The following is a 19,555-nucleotide window of genomic DNA, read 5'->3' as shown; positions in this document are numbered from 1 at the left end:
GATGGATTAAAGACTTAAATGTTAGGCCTAAAACCATAAGAACCCTAGAAGAAAACCCAGGCAACACCATTCAGGACATAGGCATGGGCAAGGACTTCATGACTAAACCACCAAAAGCAATGGTGATAAAAGCCAAAATAGACAAATGGGATCTAATTAAACTAAAGAGCTTCTGCACAGCAAAAGAAATTACCATCACAGTGAACAGGCAATCTAGAGAATGGGAGAAAATTTTTGCAATCTACCTATCTGACAAAGGGCTAATATCCAGAATCTACAAAGAACTCAAACAAATTTACAAGAAAAAATCAAACAACCCCATCAAGAAGTGGGCAAAGGCTATGAGCAGAGACTTCTCAAAAGAAGACATTTATGCAGCCAACAGACAGATGAAAAAATGCTCATCATCACTGGCCATCAGAGAAATGCAAATCAAAACCACAATGAGGTACCATCTCATACCAGTTAGAATGGTGATCATTAAAAAGTTAGGAAACGACAGATGCTGGAGAGGATGTGGAGAAACAGGAACACTTTTATATTGTTGGTGGGAGTGTAAACTAGTTCAACCATTGTGGAAGACAGTGTGGCAATTCCTCAAGGATCTAGAACTAGAAATACCATTTGACCCAGCAATCCCATTACTGGGTATATAGCCAAAGCATTATAAATCATTCTACTATAAAGACACATGCACACGTGTGTTTATTGTGGCACTATTCACAATAGCAAAGACTTGGAACCAACCCAAATGTCCATCAATGATAGACTGGATTAAGAAAATGTGGCACATAGACACCATGGAATACTATGCAGCTATAAAAAAAGGATGAGTTCATGTCCTTTGTAGCGACATGGATGGAGCTGGAAACCATCATTCTGAGCAAACTGACACAAGGACAGAAAACCAAACACTGCATGTTCTCACTCATAGGTGGGAACTGAACAATGAGATCACTTGGACACAGGACGGGGAACATCACACACTGGGGCCTGTCGTGGGAATGGGGGCTTGGGGGAGGGACAGCATTAGGAGAAATACCTAATGTAAATGACGAGTTAATGAGTGCAGCACACCAACATGGCACATGTATACATATGTAACAAACCTGCACATTGTGCACATGTACCCTAGAACTTAAAATATAAAAAAAGAAAACATTGTGAGGAATGTGACTTACAGAGTACCTAGCCACATCAAAGTTAGGGATTCAAAACTGCATAGGTAACAAAAGAGAGAAGGTAAAAGTACTTCTGGTATAATGATATCATGTAAAGTTTTTTTTAAAAACCTAAGTGCAGAATATCTGATGATAAATTCTAGGCAATCTTTGTTGAACATTTCATGTTTCATGTTTCACAATACCCAGAGCACTGAAAAGATTAAGAAATGTCCCCATGCTAGAATCTTGGAGAAATTGATGGAGGGGAAGAAATCCTAGCGTATGTACGAGATTCGAAACTATTAAAGATAGGTATCGCCAGTTATTTTCCAAACAGAGAGAAAATATTATTCAATGAATAAACTAATGGCACAAATCCCTATAAGAATTTCAGAATCATGTATAAATACTTTAAAAAGCAAAGAAGTTATCTCCAGAAACCAGCCCAATCACCAAGGACAAATTCTAACACTCTAATCTCCTTATCTGATAGATTTACAAGACAAACAATTTTGACGTTACTTTTTAAAGAGTATATTTTGATTTAACATGTGTTTTGATAAAGCCTCAACTGAAATACTTGTGAAAAAACTAAAGAACAGATAATAGCAAAGTGAAGTGAAATGTTCATTTTAACCAAAATACGTTGATTGTTAGATTGATGAAAAATTACAGTAAGTTTCTAGTGACCTATTGTCCTCTCATTTGGAAGGATAAAGATGGGTTTACACTATTTCTTGATAATAAATAGCCAGAAAAAATACATTTGATGGCAGAACTATAATTTTGTATAAAAAGTGTAAATTTAACAGAAAACATTTAAGGTCTTAGATTTAATCAATTGCATGCATAGAAATTGGGAGACAAAGGCTAATTAATAGCTAATTTGGAAAACATTCTGGTGTATTTAATGGACTATAACCTCAAAGTTAGCCCTCAGAGTAAAATACAAAAAAAAAAAAAAAACCAAAAACAAAAACAAAAAAAAAAACTTACAATCCGATATTAAGTCTAAAATATGTATTGTCCAGGTTCTAAAATGTAATAATAACTCTGTATTCTGCATTGACCAGATAATTTTAGGGCTCTGATATGTAGTTTTGGGCAATACTCTTAATAGAAATATTGAAAAACTATAGAAAGTTCAATGCTGATTAGTTATTCATTCTTCTAACAGACAAATCTTATACTATTTGGAAATTAATTTTTAATTGTCTTCTCTGTTTCAGGCATTATGTGAAACTGGTAAAAGAAAAAAAATTTACCCTGTCCCTGTCCAGAAAGAGCAGATGACACAGTAAAGGAATGAAACAAATACACAAGACGGTGTGTATCTGCAAACTCTGTGATGTAAGAAATATTCAAGATAATTGGAGTGCTCTGCCTGGAGGACAGACTTGGGGAAATATGATGGATGTCTGCAAACCGCTGAAGGGAAGCATTAGATTCATGTCTAGATGTATCGTATCATAACAGAAAGTAAGGAGGGAAATTACGGGAAGCAAGTATTGGCCTAAGAACTTTACAGCATTTAGGAACGCAGAGCAGAAGACTCAATCATGAAGTAGCGAGCCCTATTTTAGAAATGTCTGATCATAGGGTAGATGAAACCTGGAAGAAGTACTGTAAGAAGGATTTTCGCTTTGAGGTATGGCTGCGGCTGCCCCTGCTGCTCCTGGTGTGAAGGGAATAGAGTGTTCAAATGTGTTTAACAAGGAACAGAGAAGTGGGGTAAAAATGTTTGCTCTGTCTCTAATATTTTTGATTCCATGCACAATAACTCAATAACTCTCATTCTCTATCTTCATAAAACATGATTTTTTTTTTTTTTTTTTTTTTGAGACAGGGTTTCACTTTGCCACCCAGGCTGGAGTGCAGTGGTGTGAAAAGAACTCACTTGCAGCCTTGAGCTCCCAGGCACATGTGATCCTCCCACATCAGCCTCTTTCTTGAGTAGACAAGACTACAGGCGCATGCCACCACATCCGACTAATATTTTAAAATTTTTTCACCGATAGGGTCTTGCCATGTTGCCCAGTCTGGTCTGGAATTCCTGGACTCAGACAATCTTCCTGCCTCAGTCTCCCAAAATGCTAGGATTACAGGTGTGATCCACTGTACCTGGCCAAAACACTATTTTTATTTTAGATCCCATGTCAAAATTGGTCATGCTTCAAGAACCAACACAATTAGGCAGCACATTTATCTTAAGGAAAAGATTGTCCCCTGATCAAGAGATTAATTCTAATGTGCCACACCTAATGTGTTTGAGAACACAGAGCAACTTTTAGAAAACATGTTAATAGATCCACATGCAGGAGGCTTAAAAACTTAAATTTAGGATTATTTGGCTTCATATTTGTATAGAAATTGAAAGAAGTTATGCTATCTAGGAAACATTCATTCTTTTGTATAACTCTTTTCAGAATTTCTTTCAAAAGAGTTCCTTTAGCACAAAGCATACTCTTTTCATCTTATTCTCTGATTCTTAATACTGCCTGAGTTGTAAGAAGGTGACTGATATTTTCTTTTGAGGATGGTTCAAACATCCTCTCAGGGGATCAATAACACAAATTCTAAGAAATTTAGTACCCATCCCCTACCAAGTATTGCTAGATCTGTTAAAGGACCTAAAATCTTCAAAACACATGACTCCTTTTTCTATTATCGAACACATTACTTTGAACCACACTTTAAAAAAAGACACGAGCTCATTTACATCTTGGACAATATAACCAGGTTACAGAATAAATAAAAGAACACTAAATATTCCAAGTCAACCAAAATAAAGCTTAAAACTAATTAGTATATTAATGTTAAAATGGCTCAATGGGAGGTATTTGTTAACTTGACTTTTAAAATAATATTTTAAATTATTTTTTCTATTCTCTGTGAAACTCTACAGGCAATTCATATCAGTGCTTTCCATGGGAATTTTGCCGTGTGGTCTCTTTCAATTTCATAAGAACAAATCATATCCTAAATTCAGCGTATTTATTGATAGCAAAGAGCCAGGATAATAAATACATTAAATGATAAAACCAAATTTTCTTTTTTAAAAAGTACAATTAACAGGAAGCATTTAAGGTCAAATTACACGGTTGCCACTTGAATTAGCAAAGTTTAATTTCTGCAAACCAGATTTTTGGCAAATAGTAGAATCATAAATACTAGGTCTTCTTACCTAAGCCTCAATTGTGATGAGTCACATTTATGGAAAACTGCCAATTACTCGTCTAAATCAATATTTCTCAAATTGTAATCTATGGTCCACGAGCATCGGAATGAACTAGGGGCTTTTGAATGACACAGGTTCCTGAACCCCACCCTTTATCTGCTGAGTCAGGCTCTCCCTAAGTAATCCTCGTGCCAACTAAAAATTGAGAACTTATTTTAGATGTGCTTCATCTTTTTTTTTTTTTTTTGAGACAGAGTCTCACTTTGTGGCCCAAGCTAGAGTACAGTGAGGCAATCTCAGCTCACTGCAACCTCCGCCTGCTGGGTTTAAGAGATTCTCCTGCTTCAGCCTCCTGAGTAGCTGGGACTATAGGCACACATCACCCAGCTAATTTTTTATATTTTTAGTAGAGACAGGGTTCCATCATGTTGGCCAGGCTGGTCTCAAACTCCTAACCTCAAGTGATCCGCCCACCTCAGCCTTCAAAAGTGCTAGGATTACAGATGTGAGCCACCATGCCCAGCCAGATGTGCTTCATTATATCACTAGAAAGCTACAGTAAGAAAAAGATATATATACATATACTCAACATTGTATTGATTTTACATGTTTATTAGTGGACATTGATGACAACATCACACAATTCCTTTTCTATGAGAACACAGAAAGTATGACTTTCAGGAAAAAGTTTTGCTTTTCCTGGAAAACAGCTTTACTTTTATTTTATCCATGATTCTTATTTCTGTCTTTCTTCAGACCACTAGATGGTTCAAAAACAAATTTTAGATCTGTCTTTTTTAACACTAAAGTATATAATAAAATGTATTGAACGTATTTCCAAAACCCCTTTTCCAAAAAGCATACTGTGAGAAAACTTGTCGTGTGCCAAAATCCATATAGAGATGCTTCTTGACATTTCATGGAATTACATCCCCATAAACTCATAATAAACCAAAGAAATCATTAAGTCAAAAATGCATTTAATACGCCGAATCTACTGAACATTGTTTTGCCTATCTTTAACATGCTCAGAAAGCTTTCATTAGCCTACAGTTGGGCAACAGTTATCTAACACAAAGATCGTTTATAATAAAGTGTTGAGTATCTCAGGCAATTTGACTACTGTACTAAAAGAGAAAAAAACAGAATGGTTGTATGAGCATTTGAAGCATGGTTTCTACTGAATATGCATCACTTTCACACCAACTTAAAGTGGAAAAATTGTCTGTACACTAGATACACTATGTTTTCCTGGTATTTTTAGATTAGTCAGTTATTAAAAAGAAAAATAAATGTAGTCTGATATTAATTGTTCTCTTAATATCAACCCATGCTAATTCCCAGTGATCACTTTTTTTTTTTTCAATTTTCTTCAGTAAATGCTCAAATCAGTGCTTCACAATCTGGTAATGAACAAGTTTTGGTCTTTGTAATTTTCAAGCTATCAAGAATTAAATTCTCATAAAACATAACAAAACTATTGTTATAAAAATAAAACAACAAAAAACCCAGAGACATACAGAATACAGTGCATTTTAAATTATTTTAATTTTTAAAACATCATTTCAAATTATTATTAAATGCAATCGTCATAAAATTCTCTAACAAATGTCTACAGAATTTCTAAATGCTTATTCTATCTTTCTTATTTTATCACATGGAGCAGTAATAAACAGTCTACAGATAAGCATCTGTCCGTGGACTACACTTTCCACAACTTTCCATGAACAATCTGTCCAATACTCCAATGATTTCTCATCTGCAGACTCCACTTTCTATAAATGTTTAGAAAATGGATTATACCTGCTCCTTTCAATTTTTTCTAACCTTCTTCTACTCTGCACAATTACTCAATAATTACTGAAAATGGATTAGCAATCCCAATGGCAAATCTTTTTAGCAGTTGTGTGGTGTAATTAGACCAAAGCTAATTGGAATAGCTAAAAGTGCTTTCAGTTTGACAATAATTTGGGGCTTTATTTCCCTCTTACCATTGTTTCTTCTAATGTTTTCAATTCAAAGGTGATTACCTTTGTTCACCAATGGCAAGTTCTCTTCCCTTCAGGGCACATGGAAAACTGTATTTCTCAATCCCATTCCAATTAACCAGACTATGTGGCTAGTTCTAGCCAATGAACAGTGAAAAACCCTCAGGTGATTTTCCAGTCTCTCTACTCCTGACCAAGAAAAGAAAAAAAAAGAAAAAAACCCACACACAAAGGAAAGAAAAAAAAAAGAAAAAAAAAACCAAAAACAAACAAACAAACAAAAACACTTATTCTATATGGTGGAGCCTGTCTCAATTATCCTAAGTCCCTGAATAATCATGTAATGCTGCATCTGCGGCTGACCTGCACTGAAAACAAAGCATGAACAATAAACTAACCTTTGTTGTTTTAAGTACTTGAAATTTCAGAATTAATAAACTGCCTATCCTGACCAATAGCATCTTTTTAGAAAGGAAAGTGGAGGAGGAAACATAGTCATCAAACAAGAATTTAGAAATGAGATAATTTTAGTAAAATTGAAATGACAAAGGAAACAAAGGTTACCATTCTCATATATCAGGAGGACCTAATTCAGTGTAGGCAAGGCTAGAGGTTCAAGGAAGGCCTCCCAGAAGGTGTGAAACTTAAATTGAGACCTTAATCATAATAGAGAATTTGGAAAAAGAGGGAAAATGAGAACTCCAGGCAAAAGAAATTGTGTGTGAAGACCTCACAGCTAGAAGGTGTGATGACAAAAATGTAGAAAGGGACCAAGCTTCCAGAAGCCAGCTTTAGGCCCATCAGCTCCTACCTTGACAATTTCGTTTACCTCTTGCTCCTAGGTCACATTGGAGACTGCTCCCTACAGTTTTGATTCTCTCAAAACACCTGATCCATGTTCTGGAGGGCACAAATTTTTCTGTAGTAGTTCTGCACTCACCTATTACTTGAAGAACTTCGTGTTTATTACATGGCACATAGAAATGCCTACTAAATAACTGATCACTGACTAAATGAATCAATAATTAAAGTATGATTAAAAGGAATAGTTTTCATGGATCCACAAGGTCTGTGTAGTCTATTCTCAAGCAGAAACAAAAGGCAAAAATCATGTTAGAGCTATCTTAAATATTATGATTTTCTAAATTGTGTTCATATTGCTTCTCTCCCAAGCATAGAGGAAAACTGCATTGATTTTAATCAAATGTGGAGAAAGCCTACATGAATTAATGAGAAAAAATATTAATTTTAAAGCATAAAAGACATGCCATTTTATTACTTCCAAATACAATAACACAAGTTAATGGAATAATAACAATGCTAAAGAGGCATTCTATAATTTCTTTTTTAATGAATCAGCCTGCCAACAAGTATTTATTGGACACCACCTCTATACCTAGCAAACAGTCTTTAGAGTCTGCGCTACAAATCTCAAAGAACACACAATTATAAGAAATCATTGTTTTTAATACGCTTAGCTGCTAGGCAAGAAATTTAATATTAAAGATTGCCACTGAGTCAAAACGATGTATACTATTAAAAGTAATCGTATTTGTTGTTAGTCCATTTGGGCTGCTGTGAAAAAAGAATACCCCACAAAATGGGTAGCTTATCAACAATGGAAACTTATGTCTCCCAGCTCTGGAGGCTGAGAAGTCTAAAACCAAGGCTCTCGCAGATTCAGTGTCTGGTGAGGGTTTATTCTCTAATTCATAGATGGCATTTTTTCACTGTGTCCTCACATGGCAGAGAGAGTAAACAAGCTCTCTGAGGTCTCTGTTATAAGGGTACTAATTTCCTTTGTGAGGGCTCTGCTCTCATGACCTAATCACTTTCCAAAGGCCGCACCTCCTAACACTATCACCTTGAAGGTGAGTATTTCAACATGTGAAATTTTAGGGGATATAAACATTCAGTCCAGTGCATTTTCATTAGCACACTCATTTGTTTCTTTCAAATACATATTAAAAAATTGAAAATACTTTATTGTCTGAAATTCATATATTTCCAAATATTTTTAAAAGTCCCAAAACAAGCAAAGAAGATAGGATCTTTCTTCTAGACGTGCTTTAAAATTTCTGCTTTTCACAAACTGGTCTCGGTGACCTTTCAGATTCCCTTTATTCATTAAACAGTTATCATTTATGAAATAACTGTCTTAACGTTCCATCCACCTCTGATATAAGAACTATCTCCAGTTTAAGGAAGGTCCTAGTACAGTGGTTGATATGTTTAGGCTTTATGTCCCCACCCAAATCTCGTTTTGAATTGTAATACAAATTACAATCCCCATGTATAGAGAGACAGACCTTGTGGGAGGTGATTAGATCATGGGAGTAGTTCCTGCATGCTATTCTCATGATAGCAAGTGAGTTCTCATGAGATCTGATGGTTTTGTAAGGGGCTCTTCCCCTTTACTCTGCATTTCTCTCTCCTGCCACCTTGTAAAGAAGGATGTGTTTGCTTCCCCTTCTGCCATGATTGCAAGTTTCCTAAGGCCTCTCCAGCCATGCATAACTGTAAGTTAATTAAACCACTTTCCTTTCTAAATTACCCAGTCTCGGGTATTTCTTTATAACAGTGTGGAAACAAACTAATACCATGGCTACAGAACAGATCCCAACTGCTTCTTTTTATAGCACTGTCACTCTTGTCATTCCCAATGAACTATCTTTTTTTGCTCTCCGTGTTATTTTATGCATAGATAACTAACAATGCAATCTGTTTTCAATCTTTAACATTAGTCATTTAATTTGACATTTATCCTAGATACTACATTCTGATCCTTTTTGCCGATAATTGGCAAGATTATTTCCACAATTATGTTTTACTTTGAACTACTTCACATTTCAATACAATGAAAAGTCACCCTCACTATATGATACTGGTCCTTTATAAATTTGTATCAATTAATCATGTATGTGATCTTCAAGATCAAGCCAATGCTGCTGGTTGCAACATCTAATCCATCATAAACATGATCCTCTGAAACAAAAATCACAGGAATAATTATGATAACTATGTCTGTTTTCACCAAAATCAATAAGTTTGAACTTCTACTTGATAGTTTTAGTAATACTGAGTCATATTCTGATCAATTATTTTTAACCTGCATACTTTGCTCTTCATGGCTAGATTCGAGTTTCATGAAGGCAAGAACGGATTTATGTGTTCTCCAGCATGAAATATGTCAGGAGCGCTAGTAGAAAAACACTATGTCCATTATCACTTAAAGCTCAGTCACTGCTTGCCTGTATAGGCTTGTTGCGGATGGGGGTCAAATACATTATTACCCCTCAGGCTTTCGACTACTCTGTTGCCTCTTCTTCTATCTCTGAAATACCCATGTCAGTGAATCACCTCATAAAACATTGCCGAAAATGTTTACCAGAATTCCATCTCTAAAAATCTGTCATATTTAATAGCATGCCATTCATTTATTTCAGTAATGGAGATTTATATCCTGTCTGTATTCAAGGCACAATATTAGAAATCAGTTGATACAAATAGATTCTCACAGTAATATTCAATGTTTTAAAATTCTACTCTTTCTAAAAGAAACATCCTTAGGCCGGGCGCGGTGGCTCAAGCCTGTAATCCCAGCACTTTGGGAGGCCGAGACGGGCGGATCACGGGGTCAGGAGATCGAGACCACCCTGGCTTACACGGTGAAACCCCGTCTCTACTAAAAAATACAAAAAACTAGCCGGGCGAGGTGGCGGGCGCCTGTAGTCCCAGCTACTCGGGAGGCTGAGGCGGGAGAATGGCGTAAACCCGGGAGGCGGAGCTTGCAGTGAGCTGAGATCCGGTCACTGCACTCCAGCCTGGGGGACAGAGCGAAACTCCGTCTCAAAAAAAAAAAAAAAAAAAAAAAGAAACATCCTTAAATGTTAGGGGACAGAGTTAATGAAAGATCATAAGAAATCTCATTATGCAAAGATGGCTTTTACTCAAAGTCCTCAAGGGTCTTTCCATATTTCATATGAATTGCAATTTAAATCGATAAATAGACAGGTTCTGTCTTAACTCTAATTTTCTCCTGTTTAGAGAAGTTAACTTAAGCAAAAACATTGTTCATCACCATTTTATTCTCATGATATTCACTCATCAATAATGTGAGAGATTGAGGAGAGTAGAAAGGTAAATGCATATTTGATAATGGAGTGGATATTATACCTTTTAAGAGTAGGTCATTGGTGTCTTTCCAAAGTCTGTTAAATGGTCAATGGTGAACTTAAATGAGAGTATTGTTGCCTTATAATAATTTGAGGTCAATAATTTAAGGTCATATTTATCCAGAACTAAGTGTGACTTTAAAGTCTAAAGATCAAGGCATTCTTGTAAGTGCAAAGAAAGAGAACATCTTACTTCATTTTCCATCCTGAGTTACACATGAAACTTAGGGGAGAAAGAATTTTAAGGTTGCTTCTTATTTTGCACCATGACCATAGAGAGAACTGACTAATCACAAGTAAACTTTGGCCCCTACCCTTCTTATTTCTAGCTCTATAGATGAGAGAGGTAGATGGAGAAATTTAGATTTTCAATTCAATCTTTATTAAAAATTAGATATCATACTGTCTAAAATTATATAGTGACTTTCATTTGCAAAATGATTTAACACATATCTCACAGAAGATAGATTTAAAAGACTAGCAAACACACTTAAAACCTGCATAAGTTATTAGCAATTTGAAAAAACTTATAACTGTAAGATGTTTTATATAAGCCTCATGGTAACCACAAAGCAAACATCTATAGTAGATGCACAAAAAATGAAAATTAAGGACTCAAAGCCTACCACTAGAGAAAAATTACCTAATCACAAAAGAAAACAGCAACAGAGGAAGAAAGGAACAAACATTTTATAAAACAAACTGAAAACAATGAACAAAATGGCAGTAGTAAGTCCTTGAAGATCAATAATTACAGGCCAGGCGCAGTGGTTCATGCCTGTAATCCCAGTACTCTGGGAGGCCGAGGCAGGTGGGTCACCTGAGGTTGGGAGTCAAGACGAGCCTGACTAACATGGAGAAACCGTGTCTCTACTAAAAATACAAAATTAGCTGGGCAAGGTGGTACATGCCTGTAATCCCAGCTACTCATGAGGCTGAGGCAGGAGAATCACTTGAACCCAGGAGGCGGAGGTTGCAGTGAGCCAAGATCGTGCCATTGCACTCCAGCCTGGGCAATAAGAGCAAGACTCCATCTCAAAAAAAAGAGACTAATAATTACAGGTATCTTGGAGATATTGCAGGTTCAGTTCTAGATCACTACAATAAAGTGAATATTTCAATAAAGCAAGTCACATACAGTTTTTTTTTTTTTTTTTTTGGTTTCTCAATGCATATAAAAGTCATGTTTGCACTATATTTTACTACATTAAGTAGGCAATAACATTATGTCAAATAAAAAATTTATACACCTTAAAGATACTTTATTGTTAAAAAAAAAATGTGCTAACAATCACCTGAGCCCTCAGCACATTGTAATCTTGCTAATGGGGGGTCTCTCCTCCACATTGATGTCATCTGATTGATCAGGGTGGTGGTTGCTGAAGGTTAGGGTGGCTCTGAAAATTTATTAAGGTAACAATAAAGTTTGTCACAACAGTTGACTCTTCCTTTCACAAAAGGTTTCTCTGTAGCATGTGATGCTGTTTGATAGCACTTTACTTTCAGTAAAACTTCTTTCGAAACTGGAGTCCATCCTCTCAAACCCTGCCAGTGCTATATCAATTAAGTTTATGGAATATTCTAAATCCCTTGTTGTGGTTTTAACAATGTTCATAGCATCTTCACCAGGAGCAGATTCCATTTCAACAGTCACTTTCTTTGTTCACCCATAATAAACAGCTCTTATTTGTTAAACTTTATAATGAGACTTCAGCAATTAAGTAAAGGACCAGAGTATTTTCTGCCTCACCAGCCATACTGTCACTGTCACAACTACTCAACTCCTCTGCTGTGTTGTAGCGTGAAAGCAGCCATAGACATTGTGGTGAATAAATGGGCATGGCTATATTGTTACAGCAAAACAGACAAGAGTCAGATGTGGACTGCAGGCTGGAGTTACCAAAGCCCCATTTTAAATTCAGTTTGGAAGTTATCTTTTCTGACTCCTTTCATGAAACTTTTTTCGCTTTTACCCCCATTGAGCAAAAATAGAATTTCTCCTTTCGTGCTCGCCTACAATTTGTACATATTTTTGTTATAGCACTTCTTTCATTGTACTATGTAAATTATTTATATATTTAGTTGCCCCTTTAAACAATAAATCCATCAAAAATAAAAACCATGTTTTATTAATTGGTATATAAGAAAATGGCTAGTATCCTGTAGGTGTACAATAAATGTTGACTGTTGAATGAATAAATAAATGAATGAATAGATGATGAATATACATGTTGATTTGAAGTGGATCTTGAAAAATGGATAAGATTTAGCAGATGACCCTTTAAATAAAAGTGTAAAATACTTTTTAATCTAAAGGAAAACAGTTTATTTTTCTCCCTGAACAATCTTCTTTATTCATTCCACAAATATTGATTGAAGAGCACCTGCTAAGGGCAAGGCCCTTGAGAATTAACATTCTATAAAGCAGTGCTTCCCAGAGTTGAAGACTATAAAGTACACTAAGTCATTGTGCCCACTAAATGTGCCTATTATCGTCTGTGCATGAAAGTCCTTTTAAAAGTTAATGGGATCCGAATGCATATAGCAGAATAAAAGAGAGGAATACCCAGACCAAATTACACGAGAATTTATGGCACTCTGTCCCTGTACGTTGAGTCAAGGGATTTGGGTTATTGAAGATAGCATTCTAATGAAGTCTTTTCATCTGTTCTGCACATCACTGTCCTTTCATTAGCTGCACAAGAAGAGGAGAGCATGGCATAGCACCAACATGTTAATTCTTTGTCTGAGAAGGTCCGGAGGTCTTTATGTCCCTTTTAAGTACTCCTTATCTTCTTTAATTAACTATGAATTTCTTAAATTGTATTGTTTATTATTCTGTCCAATTGGCTCTCCTTGTGGCCATCTGCTCTAATGTATATTTTATAAGTGATCTTCAGATATTTTAGATGCCATATCACTCTAGGCAATGGTTTATGCAATTATCGCAAAAATGACACAGCATCAATTTCTGTGGCCCGAAAATTTAGTATTTAAATGATGTAAATCTAAAATTTTTTCTTCAAACATCTGAGTATCTATTTCTAAGCTTTGAACAAACATATCTCATTGTATTAAATTTACTGCTTCAGGTTTTTGGCAAGTGGGATTCATGTATATATTAGTTGCCTGAGCTTTCACAATGTTCTGATGGGGTCTGATGAATTGTAAAAAACGGCAACAGAAACTGCAATTTTACTGGCTCAGAAACACTTACCCAGGCTGAACTTCAGCCCTGTGAAGAGTTTCCCTCAGTCACCCTCAAGTGCTTGAGGAATTCCCAGAAGATATTTTACATATTCTCAAGAAGAAATTAACTCCCACTGGTTGTTAATGGTGCTCTACCATTGCATGCTAGAAAGCAGGACCAATATATGGTGTCCTCAAAGTCTATTACTGTGGTAATAGATCAAATAATGTCAGCCTTTTTGTTATACTTTACTGGTGGTGGTCCAGGTGAGAAGCTTTATGTCCCAACAGTTTATATATTTTAGTCAGATAAATCTATTATCACTTTTTTAAGAGTGATATCTTACTCTGTTGCCCAGGTTGGAGTGCAGTGGTGCAACCATAGCTCACTGAAGCCTTGAACTCCTGGGCTCCAGCAATCTTCCCACCTCAGCCTCCTGAGTAGCTGAACAAGTCTATTTTTCATTACTGTATGTTTTATTCTTAACACGTAGGGATATGTCCATGGATCAGAAATGGGAACAAATGAAAATTGATAAACTGTCTTCACAATAAGTTATTTCCTCTAATGCCAAAGGTTTTGTTCTTGGAAAAATTTATTTCTCTGACACCTTCCTTCAGGGCCAGTTCTTTCCCAGGGATTACCTCACCTCCTCAATTAATAGAATCTGATGCCTCCCTCATTGGCCCCCAGCCCCACTGCTGTTTGCCATGTTGAAAAGGTGACTGTGTGGGAGACAGAATTTCTTGCTGCATTTATAATGTTTTCATCCTGAATGCCTTCTTTCATTTAGTAAAGATTGCTTATAAAAATTAACAAAACACAGTTAATCTACTTCTTTCTGACTGAAAAATGACAAAAATATAGGTTACATAAATTAATGTTACTCAAATATTATCTAAAACAGCTACCCCTTAAGGAGAACAGCATTAATTACTTTGCCATTTCATTTTAGAGCTGGGAAAGATCTTGGATAATGTCTTTTGTAGCAACGTCCTGCAAAGGAGAGTATTTGGGCTTGGAGAAACCAAGAGAGGTTTTAAAAATCACACAACTGGACATTTATTGTTGTAGTCATTTAGAAAGACTAGAAAAAGTAAAACATTGAAGAACAACCTAGCGAAAGTCCATCGTGAACTTCAAGGTCCTGGAAGACACTAGCATCCAGCCAGATATGATAGCGTGTTAGGCAAGCTGAAGACAAATCTAACACATACTACAGTTTATACACACACACACACACACACACACACAAATATATATTTTCCCCCAAGGAAGGCTTGTAGTGAGAATACATTGCCCACCAAAAATTATGCTGAATCTTCCATGGCCTTATTTAAAGTTCTGCACCAAATTTTAAAAGCTCTATGACAATACAGTCATTGTCATTCAGTATAATTTCTATGTGCCCACTCCCTTTCCTCCAAAATGTGATTTTAAGGAGGTAGGTCGTTTTTTCTATATTTATTGTATGGTGCCAAAAGACAGGTCAAAGGACATCTTAGGCATTCTCGTAAACTAAGAAAAGAGAACATATTTCAGTGTCTTCTAAAAACAAAAGGACTTCAGGAATGGAAGCAATGAATTTAGTATCTGACAGCTCCTCCGTTTGTGATGGTTATTGGTTACAGGGCTTTACTGCTACCTGGAAGTGTAAATTGCACCCCTGAGATTGTTCCACACCTAACCTTTAACTCACACTTGATAGCAAACAAATGAAAGAGAGGCAATACCATCAGATGTGATGATTTATTTTTAAAGCGCAAGTTTTTTGTTTAATATAAATGTAAAAACATAACTTTCCCTTCAAGCCAGCCAGGTAGTTTAGGCAATTTATCAAACCAAAAGCATTGGAGCTCTGCAGTAAGAAAGGAACAAAATGCATTTGTGCTCAAGTAATTGTCTTTCTCTTCCTGAAATCTAGTAAGATAGATTCAGGGCATAGGTAATTCCAAATAATAATTATAGTCAAACAAAGAAACTTCTGTATGCAATTAGTCTAATTTTACTTCATCTCTAATTTTCAGAGGTGCTACCACACAATTTATATTAAATTTCCTTTTAGTCCTTTGAACTGTTTTGTGAATTTTTATTTCATCAAGAAGACTGTTGTCAGCTCCTCAGTCACATAATAAGTATAATCCTTTCAAAAGCCATTTTTCTTATTTTGTCTCCTTTGGTGAAAGCTATTTTATAGCCTTTGCACAAATCATGCCCAAATGCAAAGCTGATTCAAGTAGCACTATGTAAAGCATAAGTTGTGTTGTGACTACTTTAGCCATTCATCCACTCAAGTATTTATTCAACACTTACTATATGCTAGGAATAATTCTCTAAGTTGGAAATAAAAGGATTAACATAAATTACAAGATCATTGATCTCATGGAACTTAAAATACAGTGTAGAGAGAAGAGTGCAGAGAGGGAAATAAATAAAAAATATAATTTGAAATGGGTAAGGTGACCTAGGGTGGAGATGGCAATTATCTTAAGGTAAGTGGAGAATTAAAGCTTCTCTGAGAAAGTACTATTTGAGCTAAAATTTGAATGGTGAGAAAATCTGAGAGAAGATATTTTGGCTCAAGGGAATAACAAATGCCAAGACCCTGAGTCAGAAAAGAGCTCAGCATGTTTAAGGAATAGAAGAGGAATCAGTGTAATGGAGCACAGTGAGTGATGGGGAAATCACAGAGATGAGGTCTAAGGGGCCAGATCACATGGAACCTTGTAGGTCATCTCAAAGGATTAGATTAATTCAAGGTGCAGTGGGCAGAGATTGGATGATTTGAAACAAAAAAAAAAAAAAGTGACATGGAAGTCTTCAAGAGGGAAGAAAGGAGACAGAATGCAATCGTTTTACTACTAAGTTTTGTTTATGTATTTCCTTGTGTGAACCAACATTTGAAAGCTGTAGAATTTAACAGAATAATAGTATAGCACATTTTACAGTAAGAATGCTTTCCTACGATTTTTAGCTAGTTCCTTTTTCTGTGATCTTTGTACAGAAAAGTGGAGAGAGTATGGCTACCTGGTAACACAGACACTCCCAAATGTACTTATATGGGATTGATACTGAATAAAAGAGATAAGCTGAAACAAAAACCTGAACCCCAGGAACAGGGGAAAAGAAGGATAAATGTTACAAAAGCGAAGGATAGCTTCAATCATCAGAGAAATGTACTTGGTAAGTAAACCTTTCATTCTGTGACCAATACAGAAGCCTACATAGATCTTTATTCTCAATATAACAAACAAATTTCAGAGCAATATATACTTTAAGCTGTCTCGCCTTTACAATTTTCAAGTACACACTCACATAGCAAGTCAACATAGAGAATTACATATGAATTAAAATTTTATACATCCCATTTCAAAATCAGAAACAGCTCTAATGCTAAGAGATTTCCAAGCACAAAAATATCAAGGAAATAGACTATATCTAAATCCTTTCATCCATTAAATTCTGCATCATTTTCCACATATTCTCAGGACAATAGGAAAAATACACAGGAATTTATTTCCAGAATTAGATCTGAAAAATTTAAGATCATTTTTGTGCAATTTACTGTATGTTTTGAAAACAAAATTCTTAATGTGAATGAAAGCCTCTAATAAACTTTGAGTCACATGTTATGAAGGTAAAGGCAAATTTCTACTGAAAGATGCAGCTGATCTGATACACTTTTTGAATGTTGACTGTATCAAAAGAATTATAATATGTAGAAGGACTAATTCAAAGTAAGCAGAACTAGTCTTTTGAATGAATATTATGTTATGTATCTCTGCAAATATGGTACCAGAAAATGTCTGTTAAAACAAAATTCATCTTGCCTGATTTTCTTAGTGAAGCCCCCATATCCTATTTACACTCAGAATAGACTGCCATTTTCTTTCTCTTTGGGTCTCTTCTTTTTCTCTTTTTTAAAATTTGTATATATTTAAGGGGTATAAGTACAGTTTTGTTACATGAATATATTGCACAGTAGTGAAGTATAGGCTTTTATTGTGGCCATCACCTGAATTGTGTACATTACACCGATTAACTAATTTCTCATCCTTCTCCCCACTCGCCCCTTCCCACCTTTCCTTGTCTTCAATGACTATTATTCCACACTCTACGTCCATTGCCCATTTGTACTCATTATTTAGCACCCAATTATAAGTAGGAACATGAAAAATTTGATTTCATGTTTCTGAGTTGTTTCACTTAAGAAAATGGTTCTTTTCAACTTTAAGACCCAAAGATCTTAATGGTTTAGATGAGTCTCTTATCACACCACTGTCACTGGTGAGTTCAAGATTGGCAAGGACTTGACCCATTTATTCTGTCTTTGCAATACTACATTCTGTTCTTCCTTTTGATCTGAAAGATCAGAAACCTAGAAAAAGATGCAAATGCCAACTAGTAGCAATGCCCCAAAATTCCTCCATTGTTTTACCAGTAGTTTTAGTCAACACTGGGTAAATTTGAATTGAATTTGAATTATTATTGAATTCCTATAATAAAAGATATCCTGTATATAATTTACAAAGTATAGATGCAGAAGACTCAAAGCACTAAGGATAATTTAAAGATGCGTCAGTGTTTCAAAACTTCACTACTTAAATTCAGTTCATCTTCCACAGTGTTTCTCTGATAGGTCCTATTATTCTTCCTGGGAAATGGAGGCTGGCATTAAATTTATACATCTCTTAAGAGAGAACAATAAAGACTTGGTAACCCATTAATTAAGAAGAGGAAGAATAATATAGGAGTTTAAGCACGTAGACTTGGGAGGCAGGTCAACTGACTTGATATAGGCCCTTCACTTAGTCATCACAAATCTCTATTGCTGCAGTTTTCTTATTTGTAAAATGGTGTACTAGTACCTACATCATGGGATTTGGTAAATAATTAAATAAGTTATATGTCAAATGTTGAAAGCTGTTCCTGGAATGTAGTAAAACCCATATATACTTATTAGCCATTATTTTTGAAGAAGTAGCAGTTTAATTATGACCAGAAGTTGTTCAACATGATTAAAAGTCAATCTGTGGAGTACACATTTTAGAAAGTATGAGTAAGTTATAAGAAAGGTTGCGTAAAAAGTCAATGTGATACTGTACAAGGTAAAAAAAAAAAAAAAAAAAACATATTTTTTTCATTCTAACTATAATTGCAAAAGAAATCAAAAGAGTACATAAACCAAAAAAGGAATATTAAAACATGTATTGATGTTTAGTAATTAATGAAACAGGAAATGCATTCCTAGGAAAACAAAACATGAAAAATCATGCATAGACTCAGAGGGAGCTGATTTTAAATCTAGTCTTCATTGTGTCTACATTTTAGCCTTTTCTTGCTGTAAAATTGAAATATTTTTTTAAAATTCTCATGAGTTTGGAGTAAGAATTAATTGAGAGTACATCTGTAACAGCCTTTAGTGTCTAGTGCATAGCAGGTATTCAACAAGAAAATTCTTTTCTCCCCATTTAAGACTGATATTACCGAGATCAGGTCAACCTTCTCATGGCACCTGTATGTGCTGCCACAGTCAGAGAAGGCTGAGTAGATGAGTGGCTGATCCTAGGGAAAGCACTGACTCTTCTAAACATTTATCTCATTAGATGAAGGCAATAGAGAAACATTTTGTGTCGAAGAAGAAGAATAAGAAGAGGAAGAGGAAGAGGAGGAAGAAAAAGATTCTCTTCTCTAAGGCCTAAGGTTTTTTATTGCCAAGACAATATAGATTGGTGTAACTTGCCCAAGATTCACAGAGTTCATTGAAATGTGATGGCCCCTAGCAGACTGGATCATCCTCAAGGATTATCACAGACCTCAAATGCATTGAGCTGAGACAGATCTGGCAAGACATAGCAATC

Source organism: Theropithecus gelada, chromosome 8, assembly GCF_003255815.1.
Source record: "Theropithecus gelada isolate Dixy chromosome 8, Tgel_1.0, whole genome shotgun sequence".
Classification (NCBI taxonomy): domain Eukaryota; kingdom Metazoa; phylum Chordata; class Mammalia; order Primates; family Cercopithecidae; genus Theropithecus; species Theropithecus gelada.
This window is presented reverse-complemented; position numbering follows the sequence as displayed.